The 6,025-nt window shown below is 28.4% G+C and overlaps 1 long non-coding RNA gene across 1 annotated transcript; it reads right to left on the bottom strand.

Moving 5' to 3' along the window:
* Window positions 1-575: 575 nt before the first annotated feature.
* Window positions 576-1,770, bottom strand: LOC139353249 (uncharacterized). The gene is made up of 3 exons (XR_011604428.1): window positions 1,314-1,770; window positions 1,186-1,242; window positions 576-1,120 (listed from the first exon to the last, which is right to left on the bottom strand). It is a non-coding gene; the product is annotated as an uncharacterized lncRNA (long non-coding RNA).
* Between the last annotated feature and the right edge of the window lie 4,255 nt (window positions 1,771-6,025).

Below are 6,025 nucleotides of genomic sequence, written 5' to 3'. Positions count from 1 at the left end.
ATGACTGAATTTGTTGGTTTGAGATCAAAAATGTATGCCTTTAAAACATCTAATAGTAATGACAGCTCTGAAAAAACAGTGAAAAAATCAAAGGGTGTTAAAAGAAGTGCAATAGATCAACTAACTTTTAATAGTTATAAAAAATGTTTGTTTTCGGAAGAGGAAGTGGTAGGCTCTATGTCAATGATTAGATCTAAAAATCATCTTTTATCAACAATTAAATGTAAAAAAGTAGTTCTCAGTCATAAAGACACAAAGGTTCTTATACAAGACAATAAAATTAATACACTACAATATGGCCATTATAAAATAGATGAAAAAAGATTAGAAAATAAACTTAATGAAATGGATTCAAATATTTATGTTTATGAACAAAGAATAAAAGAAATAGAGAATTGTTCTAATAGAAATAATTATCAAGAGAATGAAATAGAAAAATTTAAGAAAAATATATATGAATGTGAATTTGAAATGTTTTATACAGAACTAGAATTAAATTTATTAGATTGTAAAAAAAATGAATAAATGTACTCTATAATTGTAAATAAGACAGGACAAACAACGCTTTTTTATTTAAAGGGTAAAATGTAAGGTAATGTATAAACTAAATATTACAATTCACAATATTATTATTATTATTATTATAAAATTTTTATTTAACAGAACAAACATCGCTTTTACTTACAGGGTAATGTTAAAATTTATGAGAATTAACAGAACATGAAAATTTGAATTTAACAGAAGAATTACAATATTTTCTTTGAATTACATTCAATTTGTTTACTTTCTTCTATATTTAGTGGTACAGTTTGTTTATAGTTATCTATACCACCCTGTAATCTATATACTTTATTGTCATCATTACTTAAAGGAATTGATTTAATGTATTTATCATTATCTTCATCTAAATTAAACGGTATAGTTTGAACATAGTTATCTATACCACCCTCAACAAGAATAGTTTCATCCTCACTAGATGATCTTGGAATACATGGTTCCGGATTTTCATCATCATAAAGGATTGTATCATGGTCATCATCATCATCATCATCATCATCGTCATCACCATACAAATTATGAGAAAATTTGCCATCCTCTTTTTTATTAATGTTTTGGAGATCTGAAAATATAAATATTTTACTATATATATATATACAAATATTATTTTATATGTATTTAACCAACCTTTTTGAGCTCCATCCGAAATATTATTTTCAACTTTTTTATTTATGTTTTGGAGTTCTGAAAATATATATATATATATATATTAGTATATAAAATTATATATATATATATATATATATTAAACTCACCTTTTTTTAATTTACTCGAATTATTATTTTCATCTTCTATTTTTATATTCTGTAAAAACAAACATATTTCCCTACTAAATCAGATTATGTTATAATATCACTATTAGTTATTTTGAAATCGTTAATATCGTTAATTGATATTTTATCTGTACTAATCTGACTTTCTTTTTTATTTAAATATTCAAGCATCATTTGAGCTGCTAAATTTCTCTTTCTTAAATATATCCCATTAATTCTTTCTGCTTCCTCTATTTCAATTTCTTGGATTTGTGGACCATCACTAAGATAACCTGTTTCTTCTTCTTCTATCTCTTCTCTTTTACTCTCTTGTTTGGAGAGAAGATCAGCATCCTTTGATATTTTTTCATAGACAATCCTATCTTTTCGTCTCTCTGCATTAATTACTGTTTGGGATAAAACTTCTGCAAATTCAAAACAATTTATTCTTAAAGTTGCTAAGGGGATATTAGTATTGCGTTTAGATTTTTGATGGCGGTGGCGATTAGATAAATATTTTAAATTCATACGCTTAGATTTACTTAAACTTCGCCTAGAATGTGTTCTTCTATATATATTATTGTAATGACACTTAACTCCTACTGTAGCAGTTTTGTATTGGATGGTAAAGAATCTGTTTAGACCCCTTCTTCCCAAATCCATATGCCCTCCTATTCTCCTTTCATTTTCAACTAATTTTTGCTTAAAATTCTCAATTATACCTCTCTTTGTGAATTCGATTTGAGAGTTGTGTATGTTTTCAGTGCTTTTTAATTTATGAGTAGTGTTCCTTTTTATTAAAACCCGACTTACACTTTCAAATTCTGTATCACTATCACTGATCCCCAACACTAATTCTTGTGACGTATTACTAAATGTTGGTGCTCGACTTACGTTTTCAAATTCTCTCTCACTATCAATTATACCCATATCAATTTTTTCTGATTTTTCTTCTCCTATGTTCTTATTTTCTATGTGATCAACACTTTCATTTTCGCTATTAAAATCAAAAAGATTGGTTGGGGTTGTAGTTGTTGATGTAGCTGTTTTTGTTGTATCTTCTTCCAGAAGTTCTTTTTTTAATGTAGTTGCTGCTGTTGTAGTTGTTGTTTCTTCCTTCTCCTCCTCCTCCAGAATTCCCCTTCTCATTGTAGGTGTAGTTGCACTTGTTGTAGTTGAGGTAGATGTAGTTGTAGTTGATGTTGTTGTTGTTGTAGTTGTTTCTTCTTCAACTGTACTTGCACTTGTACTTGTTGTTAAGTCTTTTTCATTAATGCTACCATTAATAGCATTAAATATTTTTGTATCGAGTTCACTTTTTAAGTTTGGTATCTCACTTTCATCACTTGTCTTGTTTATGAGATCCATAAAAATATGACTGTCCTCTAGGATCTCAAATTTTAAGTCAATTTTAATGATTTTTTTTAGTTTTGGAACATTGATAAATAACCCAATCGAATTATTGGAAGTCGATGGGTTTTCAATTAAAGTCATTTCATTGGGGAGTGGTACCATTTTCACCATCGGATTAAAGAGGGAAAGTATCACAAAAAATATTATAAAAACCGTCATTTTAATTTTGATTTTGTTTTTTTTTTTTTTGACAATCGAACAAACGAACTATCGAATGAATAAGCAAACGATCCGAAATTGAGTTGCGTGAACGAATAGATGGAAACTGAACACTTTTTGAAATTCTTCCGCCTTTATACCCTCCAGATTTGTATATATAAATATGTAACGTTCTGTTTAAATTCTTATCTGTACATGCTTTTCTTCACACTTTATAAATAGAAATTGCGTTATTGTGAAGAAACATAATTTATTTTCACGCATTGACGTCAATGTCTACATTTTAATTGTTCTTTATAGAATTTCGTTTTTATAAATCCAACTATCTTCTGATTTTGAAAAGCCTACCCAACGCACAAGCACATAATCAAGTTCCACCCAAAATTCTTATCTGTATATACTCTTTTAGTCTAGCCAACGCACAAGCTCATAATCAAGTTCCGTTCAAATTCTTATCTGTACATGCTTTTCTTCACACTTTATAAATAGGAATTGCGTGATTGTGAAGAAACATAATTTATTTTCACGCATTGACGTCAATGTCTACATTTTTATTGTTCTATGCTTCCACTTGTTCTTTATAGAATTTCGTTTTTATGAATCCAACTATCTTCTGATTTCGAAAAGCCCAACCAACGCACAAGCACATAATCATCTTTTTGTTTCACAATCTTTTCAACAAGATAAGTATTAGGGAATTTTGTTTTTTTAATTTCTTGTATATAGAAACCACCTTGAACTGGATCACCCTTCGAGTCCTCAAGTAAATATGTGGTGGGGGATGTATTTTGTACTTTCCGAATTCGAAAAATTTCCGTTGTCCAGTTTGGGGTATAGCCTTTTTCAAAGACATGTTTATATTTACTTATTCGTACATGATCCCCCTCTTTAAAGTCCCCATTTGTAAATATTTTTAGATGATTGTATGATCTCATCAAAATCTGTTTTTCATTTTTAGCATTGACGTCAATAGGCTTCATTTTAATCGTTCTATGCTTCCTGTTATTATAATTATTAATCAACTCTTTGTATATTTGAAGCCAAGTATATTTTCCATTAAAACTAAACTCACGCCACATAAGTTCTTTTAATGTTCTATTAAAACGTTCCACAATAGATGCTTTAAGAGTACTAAATGTTGAGTAATGATTAATTTCATATCTTTTCATCAATTCTCTAAATTGTTTATTTAGAATTCATTTCCATTATCTGTTTGTAAATTCTTTGGTACTCCACGACCAGATTTTATTATTTTTTCCATTGCTTTTGTAACTTCTTCTGCATTTTTTGATTTTATTGCTTCACCCCATCCATATTTAGAAAATGTATCTATTACTGTTAACAAATACCTATAGCCTTTATTTGATGATGCATATGCCCCCATTTCAACCAAATCAGCCTGCCATAAATCATTAATACCCTTTACTACAACTCTACGTCTTGGGAAATTCTTGAATGATGGGCGATGTAACTCATTTACAATATCTCGTTTACTCATAGCTTTAGTTTATCTGGTATAAATGCTTTCTTCTCTAAAGATTCAGTTCCACCTTTTAAAACTGAGGTTGGTACAATTATATAATTGAAATTGTTACTTTCTATTTCATTTATATCCTCCACTACCTTATTAAAAGTTTTCATGAGAAATTCTAATTTTTTAGAAATTTCACTCACTTTTCCCTCAATATTATTGATTCGAGGTCTTAATCTAAAGATTTGTTGTTTCTGCGGTTGCTTAGAAATTTCATTAGATGTATTCTGTACTACTTTACTTATTTCATCATCAATATAAATCTTTGTTGCAATATCATTTTCATGAATGGGGGGTAGGGAATTTTTAAATCGTTTCCTCTGAACATTTAAATGTCCATCATAATCATTAAGTATACTTTGAAATTTTTCTAGACCTTTTGTTATATCTCTTGAGTACTCTTTCTCATTTAAAAAACAACCAAACTTATCAACTGACATTTTAATTATAAAATAAATAATGAAAGAGTGGTATATTTATGTATGATCCACATTAATTGTTAAAACTTCTTCTTCGTTTACACGATGTGCAAATGGACTTTTCCGAAGTATTATTCCATCTATTTGTGTCTGATCAGAACGAATGATTGGTGGAGGTTTTTTTAAATGTTGGTTTATGACTTTGTTAAAATTTTCCAATTTATCAACAAACTCTTTTATTGAATTATGTATATACTCCATTTGAGTTATCATTTTTATTACTTTACTTTCCAGCTCTGATACTCTTTTATTTCGTAGTTGAAATGATTTAGTTATAGTTTCCATTTGATGTGATTTCGCTTCATTAATTTTATCATCAACATACAATTTAATAGCCAAATCATTTCCGTTTATTGGTTTTGAAGAGTTTTTAATTCTTTTTTTCTGAACATTTATGTGACCATCAGTGTCTATATATATACCTGTAAGACTCTCAACTTCCCTTTTGAAAAGCAAGGAAAAATCTCTATCATTTGAAAAGTGACCAAACTTGTCAATAGACATTTTACTATTAAACAAAATGAGAAAATGTTTTCTATTTTATTAATATATTATTTTTGCTTCCCGCAATTCTTCTATTATTGAAAGAATTTCATTAGTATGGTTATTATTACCAGCAGCTCTCGATGCCATTAAGAGTTGCAATCTTTCAACAAGTTCATTAACATTATCCCAATATACATAGTTTGGTGGTATTTTTTGTAGTCTCATATACCCAGAACCAGTATGTTCTTCATTTACTGAAGATGATATTAATGGTTTAATAATTGAAGAATATTTTTTAGAACGATTCCCCTTTACTTGACCATCTGGTTGATAGTTTCTTTTGTGAGCACTTGTTTCAATTAAAATGTTTTTATATGATTCTAAATCGTTCTTAGTATAATCCTTAGGACTATTATGAAAAATTAAAGAGTATAGACCTGGTGATAGAGTCCATAAATTTCCACTTCCTAATTCCATCAAATTTTTTTAATTTTAAGTGTTGTATTACCCAACAATAAAATATTATTTTCTTCTCTTGGTCCATAACTATTGTCTAAAATCTTTTCTTGCTTTAACTGATTAATGTTGAGATTGTACTTCACCCCGGTTTCTTCATATACACTTTCATTTAAATCATCTGTGTGAGG

This window comes from Drosophila suzukii, chromosome 3, assembly GCF_043229965.1.
Source record: "Drosophila suzukii chromosome 3, CBGP_Dsuzu_IsoJpt1.0, whole genome shotgun sequence".
NCBI lineage: Eukaryota > Metazoa > Arthropoda > Insecta > Diptera > Drosophilidae > Drosophila > Drosophila suzukii.
The sequence above is the reverse complement of the archived record's forward strand: the minus strand, read 5'-3'. Positions and strand labels throughout refer to the sequence as shown.